At 37.6% G+C, this 12715-nt stretch overlaps 1 protein-coding gene and 1 pseudogene across 1 annotated transcript in view; one reads left to right on the plus strand and one right to left on the minus strand.

The window, feature by feature from the left end:
• The window catches only part of LOC125868606 (isopentenyl-diphosphate Delta-isomerase I-like), a 10330-nt pseudogene extending 9090 nt beyond the window's left edge, over positions 1-1240 (minus strand).
• Positions 1-12715, plus strand: part of LOC125867126 (probable protein S-acyltransferase 19) — a 1047372-nt gene that overhangs the window by 396494 nt on the left and 638163 nt on the right. The gene's annotated exons all lie outside the window — the stretch shown is intronic.

A 12715-nucleotide genomic window follows, 5' to 3' on the forward strand; every position in this document is an offset into this window, starting at 1 on the left:
GTGTTCATGGCTGAAACGAACAAAACAATGAGAACCAAAAACAGTTCAAGGGTTGATTGTGTGACTTATGTTGTCTAGGTATACACCAAAGCTCGACGGTTCAAAGATATCAAATCTACCGATTGACCGAGTATATCCGATATATGTTCACTACGGAAAGTTCAAAGGGAAACCCACTTATCCAGAGACAATCAATCCTTAATTACGAATCACACAATTTTTCATGCATATGTTTTAACAATAGCCATTCCCTATTCATGTGGGGGATTGTTGGGTTTTAAAGGTGTAAACAGGAAATGAAGGGTTGTGACTATGCCGAAGGGTTGTGAACTTTAAGAAGGGTTGTGAACTTTATGAAAGGTTGTGTCCTTTCTAAAGGTGTGACCGTTTGAAAGGTTATGCCTTTTCCAAAGTATTGTGACCTTTCTGAAAGGTTGTCTTCTTTCCAAAGAGTTGTGACCTTTACCCTTTGTTGGCTATAAATAGAGAGGTTTTCTCTCATTTTTCTGTATCGAATTCTTCCCTTCTTTTGCATACAGTTCTTACAAAACAAAATCGATCGATCGTGTCTGTGTGTGTGATTCGTTGCTGTCATTTTGAGTTCGTTGAAATTATCGAAGTTTGAGATACCGCTACTTCTTTAATGGTTAATCCGTTTTATCTTGGGAGGAATTAATCTGCAACCTCGGGTACTTGAGGGGATTAAATTTCTTAAGGACACACAGTGGGTTCTGTGGACTCAGATAGTTCTTTGTGTTTTTCTTTTCATCTTTTATTATTTCTGGTTTGCTAATCTGAATATAGGAGATCACAAAATTTTCTCTAATTTCATAAGCTTGATGCAAAGACAAAACCAGACAAACAAATTTAAATCTATGAGAAAGTGATCGGTTCATCAGTACTCAGACCCTAGCAATGGTCAAATGAGGTCTCAGATTCAAATCTTGAGGTATTTACACTAGCTAATTTCTGTTTAATCTATGTAAGTTTTGGTGAACAGAGTTACCTCATAACCTAAACACCACAATTACTAAAAAAATTAACTTCAGGTCACTTTAAGAATTCATAAACACCAAAACATAGATTGATGAAACAGATTTGTAGACAAAAACAAATTAAATGTACAAAAAAATGTTGAAAAGAATAGTAAAATTGGAAAAGAAATAGAGAACAAACTCGTCATTAACATGCGATGGCGCTGTACAACATCCATGTTTGCATCAGCAACAACATCAATCATTTTTCCAGATATAAAACTTTGTAAACAAAAATAAAAAATTAGTGAGATTTGAGTGAACAAGCAAAAGAATAGAAGAGGACAATTCATTGGGAAAAAAAGGAGACAAATTTAAAAAAATGGATTCTTTTTTGTCACCTTGTCCATTTCGTTATTATTATTAATTTTTTTTTTCCTTTTTATCTTTTCTTAATGATTTTTGTTTTTTTAGATTGTTTAGTCATCTGCTATTTGAAACTTCATGATGTGGTTGTGGATAATTTTTGTTTGTTGATAAGTATTGTAAATGGATGAATAATGTTATATCGTAGAACCTTCTATCCTTAATTTGCATCAAAATTATTTTAAATTTATGTCAAACAGAATATTAGTATTCAAACTCAAACTTTATGATTAGACAAAGGAATTTTATCCATTGAATTTATATTCTTACTTAATATGTCACCTCTCCACTTCTTTATGGATATTCCTTTTTATCCTTTATTGACAATTTTTTTTCTTTAGACCATTTACCTAATGTCCCCTAATTATCTAATATTTACAATTCAGTTGTATAACTAAACAATATATGAGTTGTGAGGAGGGTAAAATTCTCTGTCAATAATTAGAATATATGTGAAATGATGTTGTAAGCGGTTGAATGATCAGGTATCGTAGCACCTTTTATTCTTTTTTTTAAATTTTTTTTTTTACCCTCCCCTAGGAGCTCCCACCCCTTTTACTCCTTTGGTGACTAGAACTCGCAACCTTCGGGTTGGAAGTGAGAGGTGTTTATCATCCGAGCAACTCCTCTCGTCTGCACCTTTTATTATTAATTTGCATGAAAATCATTTTAAATTTATATCAAACAGAGTATTAGTGTTCAAAATCAATACTTATGATCAAAGATAGAGAATTTTTATCCATTTTGTTTATATTTTTACCTGATATGTTAACTCTCCACTTCTTTGTTTTTTTTTCCTTTTATCATGTCTTGATGATTTTCCCTTACTTAATCATTACCAAATGTGACCTTTTTTGTTTTGTTTAATAATTTGTATTTGAAATTTATTGATATGTTTAAATAATGTGTGAGTTGTGAGAGTACGCGTTTTTCGATTTTTTTTTCTTTTTTCTGAACAGAGTATGCGTTTTAGTGCTGTCAAGGCTACAAGAATAACTTCTATTGGTTTACGTGGAAAGGACATTGTTTGTTTTGTTACTCAGAAGTGATTAAATGTATGCGTCCAGTATCAATCAATGGATCAGGTCCCTTGAAAAATTAAACAATGCAAAAAAATAACAAGTTCTAAGTAAAACAGATAAGAGGATTTTACGTGTAAACCCCCTTGCTCAAGAGAGGAGAAAACCACTACATGTCTTGGCATAATTTTTAACCCCTCTTTTTGACTTAACCTACCCTTCCATCTCTATCTCACTTCATGTAATATTTACTTATTAATTAATTTATAGATTTTTTTTTGAATATTTTATACTTATCAATAAAAATAATTAATTTTATATGCATTCTTTTTTAGAGAAAGGTGATTTGCAACTATCATTAACAATCTAAATAAAAAATAATCTATATAGATAAATAATTTTGAAATTAGAAAAATATATTGAACAAGAATAAGCGCTTGTGGAAAAACTAAATAATAATTTAGAACAAACTTATTTTTTTTTGCATCCTTGTTTTATGAATTTATATTTGATTAAATGAAAATCATTCAATTTTGAAAGTTTGAACTAGAGAGGAGTGTGCTAAAGAGGTTGCAATATGCTTTGCAAATTATTTTTATATTTTTGCTTAAGTTAAGAGTCATTATTTTCATACTAGGTTCAAATTTAATCAATAAATTTTTAATTTAATTAATTAGCACAAATATCAATGTAACACACACCACATATGATATTATGATATTATTAATTTTCATTATACTACGAGAAAGTGAAGTTGTTAGAATTTTTTTTGATGTCTTTAAAGAACGTATACGCACTACACTTATTAGGATAAAGTTTTATTAGTATCAGCTATTTATATAAAATTAAAAAATTATATATAATTGTACCTACAATTTTAATACTCAATAATAATTTTTATTAGTTAATTTTAAATTAAAAGAATTATTCATTTTAAAATATCTGCGGAACACACGGGTATGTATACTAGTTTTGATAACAAACTCCAAATAATGTAGGAATTAACGTATTAATTCCCNCCCCTACTGTAAGCAACTCTGTTACCCAACTAAGACTAAGAAACAACTCTGCTACCCACTACACCAACTACACCAACTACATCTAGCTGATATAGACTTCATGATCCTGACATAGCTAACTCGAGCTAAAATTTTAGAATGACCAACAAGAACTTGAACACTGATCTAATTCCTTAATAGCATAGGAATAAATCTTACAAGATCAAGCATAGAAATGTAAACCCTAAGAGCTAAGAAAAATAAGAACTCTATCAGGTCCTTTGTTGTTCTTTGAGTAATATTTTCTTGAGAGAAAAATAATGTCTTTTGCTTTTTTAAAATTTCTGATTAACAAAAACTTATTTGTGTAAATGTCGAATGGAAATTTAAGGGACTGGACACAAACCATGAATCAATACCATTGGCCAACCACAGGAGGTGTTATAGAGTTGCAACTTTGGACAACTATCTTTTCATGTACCAACACTTTTAATCTTTCCAGAGATTTGGTCCCTAGTTAGATCCCTCGGTTTGTTAAATCATCAAAACTTCAAATCAACTCCAACATAATATTTTCCCCCTTTGTTGATGATGAAAAACTCATATTCAATTTTCAACTTCTTCCTCCTTTCATCATGTTCCCATGTCACCAATTAATAAACAGCCAACCAAGTCCCCCTATTCATTTTTCAGGATCTCCTGAACCAATTTTGCTTTAATAATTTTCCCCATTTAACATCATAAAATAAGGTTAAAGTAGTAAACCAAGTTTACATTAATGCAGTTTAAGCAAATTCATAGCAATTTAGTCAACAGAAACCATAGGAGTGAGTACACAAAGAAACGAGACAATATAGTTGAAACAAGCAAATGTTTCATTCAAAAACAAAAAGAAAGCAGTCAAAACATTACATGTCTCATTTCGTATGAGAACTAGAAAAATACCCACTAAGTAATAAAAGAAACAAGTAGGAAACTAGAAACAAGTAGGAAACTAGAAAGGGAGATTAGGATGAGGGAGGCTTTAAGATAAGGGATTTGAAGACAGGGATAAACGAGAATCTACCTCTTCATGGAGTTGGAAGAGCTCTGCTCGATGTTTAGTGTTCTTGCCACTTTGTTCTCCGCTTTTAGGGCGACTAATTTAGGTCTACTAGGTCCCTCATATTCTACTACTTCAACTTAACCATCAGGCAGACGGTCTATATCCTTGTTGGCCAAGGTCACTGCCATAGTTTCGAATTCATGCTTTAGTTGTGACTGTTCAATCAGTAGTTTAGACACCTTGCTCTTATAACCAATTGTACCTTCTAAACATTTACACTCAACAAGAGTGATCATGGAGATGGTTTGTTTTACCACCCCTTCGACTCCATGACCAAAGGGGATTCTAAAATGCCTAAACACCCAAGTCAACAAGTATCCATACCCCAAACCATGTTTTCCATCCTTCAAAGACATCATCTTCTGCATATGTAGAAGCATGATTATAGGTAAGTTAACCAACTCCAATGAGTGCTAGGCCTCAATAAGGAACAGGTCCATAGTAGAAGCTACTTTTGTCTTTTTTAATCTAAGAAGCAACACTTTTCTAACAAATTCGAAGAAAATTTTTACTCATCCTTGAGGTATTACATAGGATTACTGATGAGTCCACAATTTGGACTCATTTAGGGCTTCATTTTAATAGAATTAGTATCCACAAATGCATATTTTGTCTCGATAACTGATGTAAATCCTTAAGTTTCAGTTATTTAGAGTTTGAGGCAAAACATGGACACTACTTGCAAAAAAGGAACAAGACGACTGAAAAGACGAAGAAAATAAGGCCTGAGGATTGCCTAATGCATTCGGCGATTCACCTAATGGCTTCAACCTCGCCTAAAGTTCCAGTGTGCTGAGCCCTGAAGGAAAATATCAAGTTGGCGATGAAAAGGAGCAATCGGCGCGTAGCCAAACAGTTCCATGAAGCATTACTAAATCGCCCAATGATCCAGAACGTGAAGATGTTGAAGGTAAGAGCTGAAAGACGATGAAGCAGACCAAAGGGTGGATCACCGAGTGCATCAGTGATCCCGACTAGCTGCGCCAAGTGATCCTTCGCAGCACATTTTTTGACAACTATAAATACTAGTTTGAATTTTTATCTTAGTATGCAATTTCAGATAAAACAATTTTATTTTCAAAGTTTTCAAGTAAAGAATATTTTGTTTAGCTTTTGAAGATTTGAAGACTTCCAATTCCAAGAAATTGGAGGTGGGTGTTGAAAATTCTTCATCTTAGACTCGTTTAAAGTGAATATAAATCATACCCAGTTGATGTTACTTCGATTTGGTATCATTTTCTTCCTTTTCTCTATGTCTAGCTAAAACCCCAATTCTTGGGGTGTGATTTTGTGAATATGGGTTAAATTTCATATTGGGTATTGCTTATTGTTAGTCTATTTGCTGTTTAAATGTGATTTCGTTTAGTAGTTATGTTTGAAGTTAATGGAATTGTAGTTGCAAATACGATTTCATCTTAGTGTTTTTGGCTTGCTCGAGAGAGAGGTTTTAAAACTAAGACTATTAAATCGATAGCCGGTGGTTATTGGGTCATCATGGATTCAGCTCGAGAAAGTGAATCTTAGGCCTTTTCCCACACATTCAGCTCAAGAGAGTGAATGGGCTAAGGTGGAGGCTGTGCTTAAAAGCGAGTCGATTCGGGGTAAGTTGCTCTAGAGATAATTTACCCCCATTAAAGTCTAGCCTAATTACAAATGTTCAGCAAATTGATCATCAATAGCATTCACTTGATTGTGTAGTTTATCCCGTATTCCTATCACATCCCAAGAATCCCGTCTCCTATATTTGCATCTTTTTGTTCACTATTTTTGTTCATTAATTGAATACAAACCTCTATTGATAACTGACATTTGTGTCAAACCCTTAATTTATCATGTTTTTACTCAATAATGTTTTTAGATATGGTTAACTCTAGCATATTCACGCTTAACTCTTAATTCTCAGAAACCGCTCCCTTGGGACTTGACCCCAACCCATTCGATTGGGTTATATTACTATTGTATGATGTAGACACTTGAATTGGAAGTTGTGTCTTGATTACGCAAACATTAAAATGGTGTCGCTACCGAGGAGTGGTGTTACTTGAGAACTTCAAGTGAGTCAAATTTCGCTTTGTTAGTCATAGTTTACTACTTAATTTTTAGTTTTGTCTTGCTTGTTTGTGTGTTGAAACAGGAAAAATGAGTATAAAGGGTGAAAGTGCTACCCAAGTGGATCACCTTCTGTTGAGGTTGTTGAATCTTAGGGATAACCTTTTAATGTTCCAGGAATTGGAAGGCGAGGCTATTCATGATATGTGGCCAAGGTTTAAGGCAGCACTACAACAATGCCCAAAACATGCTAGACAAATTGCTGCTGGAATGTTTTTATAGAGGTCTTAGTCCCGAGCTTTGAAGTGCGGTTGATCAACTGTTTGGAGGGTGATTGACACAACGACCCTATGGAGTAGTAGTCAAGCGTCTTGATGGCTTGGTTAAAGCCAACATGGAAATAAAGAAAGGCCAAGAAGGGGCCGACTTGTTGATTCAACTGGATGATTTGTCCAAAAGAGTATGTAGTTGGAAGAAAGTTCCAACAAGAAAAGCAAGTACCTTGCCCCTAGCAAGTGTAAAAAGATGAAGAAACATGAGGGTGGACAAAATGGAGAGGTCCTCTCACTCATTCTACACAAAATCGAGGAACAAGATAGAGTGTTGAATGAGATAAAAGAGAATTTCGAAATGTTGAATCAAATGACGACCTCTCATTCCATGATCATTCAGCTACAAGACACCCAAATAGGCCAAATGTTGTCTTATCTTTACTCAGAGAACCAAGAAGGGTTTCCTAGTGATACTAGGGCTAACCCCGATAAAGAGGTTTGAATGGTGACTTGTTAACTAAGGGACTATTTGGGAGGCAACCAGAAACCCTTAAAAGCTTAAATTTTATTTTAGAAATAATGGTGTTTTGATTTTGCAGGTTGAAGTGTGGATAGTGTTTGAAAAGTGTGGGGTTGTCGAACATAAGTCCAGTCGGCGATGCCGACCCAGCCCGCCGTTAGACTAAAGAACTCTCACATCAGAGTCTGTAACAATCGGCGAGCATAGGAAATTATTGGCGAACGCCGACTATGTCGGCGATCTCGATGTAAACCGCCGTTTGGACCCTCACTTTGACTGAAGTCCTGTAAAACTCGGTGAGGTATATGATCACTTGGCGCGTCACCGAGTAGATCGGTGAGTAGTACTAATGTTGCCAAATGGATGTGAACTAGACGGTTATTTATGGCCAAAGGTTTTAGAATTTCAAACTCTTCACTTTCCCTCGCTTTTAAACTTCACAAACTCACACCAAGTTAGTATTTTAAATACTTTTGCATTCCATCAGTATTTTGGTTGTTGATTTGCGCTCGAAGTTGGATTTCATTGCCGCCAAACATTTCAGAGTACTTTAATCAGCACAAAGGTTGGTTTTCTGAACCCCAAGTTTACTTTCAAAAATTTGGTACTCATTTGCAATTATCATATCGTATTGTCGTGTGCTGGGCCTCATTGAAAGGATTAACATGCTTAAATACCAGTTTTAATTTGATAATCTTGCCCTTATTGTTTTGATCGTCCAATGCCTGTATTTTTGTGCCTTAAATTGAGTTAAATTTTGTGGGGTATGCTTGCATGTTGGTTAGATTTGTTGGGTATAGTCTGAGTTGCCCGTATTTGTGCTAAATGGCGTAAATTGCACAATGATGGAGTGGGTTACACCATTCTTAAGGGCAAAAGTCGTCAAATGGCCAAATTTGACAAAATCGGGAAAAGTCTGAGTATTCCGGGGCAATATGTGTTATGGGTCTGAGCTTAATTGTACTAGTGCATGCTTTGATTTTGTTTTCGGGGGTTGCGGGGTTAAATTCGAGAAGTTGGGTTGAAAATAGGCACATTGAGCCGTTTGGCGAGCTGGGTCGAGCTCACCGAACCACTCAGCGGTTCGCCTAATGTCCCCATCTCACCCTTAATTTCATGCTTCATTTGATGAATGATTCTATAACTTTCGGCGAGCAGCCTGATGTCGCCAAAAGCACTCGGCGACTCGCCGAAAGGCTTCTTGTTCACCCTTTGTCTTCACCCCTGAAACCTTGTTGCACTATAACTTTCGGCGAACTATCCGTTGCTCCCTGATAGCTTTCGGCAATTCACCGAAAGGACCTTCCCATCACTGACTTGCTATAATTTTTGAGCCAATCCCTTTGGCGAGCCTGATCTAGCCCGCCAAAGAGATTTGGTGATTCACTGACTTGATCGACAAGTATGTCTGCATCAAATTTTATGTGCTTTGCTTTGAATATTTACTAACTTTTCTCCGATGTTTTGTAGACATGGTGAGAATAAATCTAGCTAAGCCACCCCAGAAAAAGGCACGGAGGATTACCATAAATTAAGGGGGAGCAAATCCTCCAAAGAGGAGAAGGCAAGAACTCTTATCGGGAGAAAAAGGCAAAAGCAAGAAGCACTCAGTTGAGGGAGTGGCTATTGACACCCGAGCTAATTTGTCTGAGCCTAAAGTCGAGCAGCCTTTAATTTCCTGAAGAGATGAGATCTGGGCTAGATTTTAACCCACGTCCACCAGAGTTCCCTCAGTTGCCACCCCTCCTGCAACAGAATCAGTGCCAGCTCAGGCACTTCCTGTGACCCCTGTGCTTCTTGTTATTCCTCCTCCTAGGCTTCTGAACAGATTAAAAGGTGATGGTTTATGAACCATCCTCGAGGAAAAGTTGCTTTCTACAGAAGGCTTGGAGGGGAATTATTCAGATGTGAGGGAGACCCTCCAATTCCACAGGTTCGAGTAGTTCACTAGGACCCGAGGCCCCTATATTCCCTCTTGTGTTCGTGAGTTTTACACAGCTTATGGTGATCTGGTTCCCAAGAGCAAGAAAAAGGCCAGTGAGTTAAGACCGATTAAGGCAGTTAGTGTCCGAGGCGAGGTGGTCGAGTGCAATAGTGGTTACATTAATGCGGTACTAGGTAGAGATCAGTACTCTACACACTCGTATGATGGATTTCCTATTGCTCAATCCTTGTATGATCTGAAGGGGTGGCTGACACCTTTGATTTCTGATACCAGCCCGAGGTGGATCGAGGTGGGCGCCCCTATTGAGAAGAGGGATTTAAATATTGCTGCCCGATTCTGGTTTGACTTTATTAGTAGCAGTATTATGTCATCCCAGAACGAGTCTGTCCTTCGCCATCCTAAGGCGGCATGCCTAGGGTCCATCATATCGAGGAGGCACATCGACTTGGTACTTCTTATTTCACAAGTTATGGACATGAGAGCCAAGCAGAGTCAAACTTATCTGCCATTCTCGGTCCTGATCACTGAGTTGTGCCAACGTGCTGAATTACCCCGGGATGCTGCGAGAGATATTGAGGTCACTCCTTTTTCCTCCACTAAAATCTGGCGTATTGAGGCCATATACACACGAGAGGAGGTAGACTAGAGGAGAGTAGCTTTGGCAGATGCTTCTCCGGAGGTTGATGTTGATTCGTTACCTGCAGAGGCATCTTTGCCTACTCCGGCTTCCAGGCCTTCAGGTACTTCTACCCCTCCCACTTCTTCACAGGTTCCTGGCACCTCCACCTTATCCAGCCAGTCAAGATTACTTAGGCGATGATCCTGAAAATGGAGAATCTGGCCTATTTAGTTGATGTGAGGGAAACTCAATTGGAGAGGTCCATCCCAACAATGATTGAGAGTGCTATTTCGGCTACACTAACCCCCATTCGGGTTTCTATTAATGATCTATCTATGAGAGTCACAACTTGTGAGAGAAGACAGAGGAAGGCCTCAGAGGTTTTGGCTTTGCAAGCCGAGGTAGCATATTTGAGGAAGGACATAGACTATTTGAAGTCTACAGAATTCACTTCATTGATGCAGGCTGCAGATGACGTGGGTGCTCCTGAGACCTCAGGGATTCCTCTAGGCGATGAACACTGGGATGAGCCTGCAGTTAAGGAGTCGGATGCTAAAACCGATGAGAAGCAGATTGAGGTACAAGAGGAGAACATATTTAGAGATTTGCCAGATCTTGCAGGGACGGTTGTGCAGACATCACTGGCAGAGACCTCCATGGCTGTCTCTAGTGGAGTTGTTGCTTATGAGGTGACTCCGGGCACTGAAGCCCAAGTCCAGATTGATACTCCGGGCACTAATGCCCAGATCTCGAGCACTACACCGGGCACTGATGCCCAGACAGATGGAGTGACTTCATAGACAGGATCCCCTCTTTACCTCCCTCTCTATCTTACTTTATTTTGACTTTTGGATATTTTTATTTGCATTTGAGGACAAATGGTTTTTGTTTGTGGTGGGGTGAGGCCCACCTTTGTGCATATTATTTTGTTTATATATTGGGTTTTTAGCTTAAATTGTGTTGACACTGCTTTTTGTGGATGTTTGAGCTTGTGGCTCCTTGATTTTAAATTGAAAATGATTTTTGACCTCTCTAAATTTTTTTTGCAAATTGTTACCACCCCTTCTGTGTTGAATGTGGATGTTCTCTTGCAAATTTGAGTATCGGTTTTGATCAATAACAATAACTTGAATAGTCCTCATAATCGAACAAACATGAATGTGCGAGTACGATGAGGCCAAATGAAGTTGCATACACAATATGTGAACTCTTTGCATCTCGTTATGACTAGCCAATTATGAAATCGAGTCTCTTGTGATAATCGTTGCACACTAGAAAAAGTGTGGAGTCTTGTTTGACTTTGGTGTCGATGCCTTGTGTGATGAGCTTACTGTGAACCATGCATGAAAACACCTAGAATTTTCCCCGTTGGTCCGGTCGACTAAGTAAGGCTATCTCTTGATATGATCTTAGGAAACTTCGAAGAATGTGAGCCAATTTGACATTACCTCTTTTGTGGCCTACCTTGTGAGTGTGTGAACCTCTTTTGAACACCCCTTGAGCTTTACCTTTCTTTGGAAGAAACTTTATGAGAACATGACCTTTCTTAAATCTACTACCCATAATCCTCGTGATTTGTGGTTGATTGAATAGCTAACTTAGGCCAAAAGCCTAAGTTGGGGGTGTGGTGAAAAGAGAAGGCAAGTCAAAATGTGCAAAAAAAGTCTCCTTTAACCCATGGTTTTGATAAAAATGGAACCCCTCCATATAAAAATAATGAAATGGGAAAGAAAAAGAAAAAATAATGAAAAAAATTGTGGAATAAAGTACAAAAGAAATGGGGTTTCGAACAATCCATGGAAAGTGAATAATGGAATGAATTATGAGGACTAAAGAAAATGATGAAAGAGGAAGAAGGGAAGTGTTGTGAGCACCACATTTCATGTGGATGAAAGTCACTGAGCCTAAATGACCATACCTTTGCACTCAGCCCCATTACAAGCCTTGAAAAGACCTTTTTGATCTTGAGTGAGCTGAAACAATTGTCTATTGGGAAATACGGGTAAACCTATGAGTGAAAGCATGCAATTTGTTCCTCTTTGTAAGTGTAAGCGTTGCATTTGATTCTGTAACTTTAAATTGTTGAACCATTGAGTGTGAATATGGAATCATTCTTTTGTGTGAGGGCATTTGATTTCCTTTGTTGACCTTGAACTTGCATTTGAAGCAAGTATAGTGAGCTTAAGATTCTTTGATAATGGTGTGTCACAACTTGAAACTTAGAGTACACATTTGATCTTCGCATGAGTAAATTGAGTCTTGTGTGTGCATTCATGATTCAGTCTAGTTCGAGACATCCTTTTTGAACTGCCGAATTTGAGTTTTACTTGAGGACAAGCAAAAGTTTAAGTTGGGGGTGTTGATGAGTCCACATTTTGGACTCATTCAGGCCAGAATTAGTGTCCTCAAATGCATATTTTGTCTCAATAACTGATGTAAATCCTTAAGTTTCAGGTATTTGGAGTTTTAGGCAAAGCATGGACACTACTTGGCAAAAAGGAACAAGACGGCCGAAAAGACGAAGAAAAGAAGGCCTGAGGATTGCCTAATGCATTTGGCGATTCGCCGAATGGCATTAACCTCGCCTAAATTTTCAGTGTGCTATGCCCTGAAGGAAAAGATCAAGTCAGCGATGAAAAGGAGCAGTTGGCGCGTCACCGAACAGTTTCGCGAAGTAGTACTAAATCGCCCAATGATCTAGAATGCGAAGATGCTGAAGGCAATAGCTGAAAGGTGATGAAGCAGACCAAAGGGCGGATCACCGAGTGCATCGACGATCCCGACTAAT

Source organism: Solanum stenotomum, chromosome 6, assembly GCF_019186545.1.
Source record: "Solanum stenotomum isolate F172 chromosome 6, ASM1918654v1, whole genome shotgun sequence".
Taxonomy (NCBI): domain Eukaryota; kingdom Viridiplantae; phylum Streptophyta; class Magnoliopsida; order Solanales; family Solanaceae; genus Solanum; species Solanum stenotomum.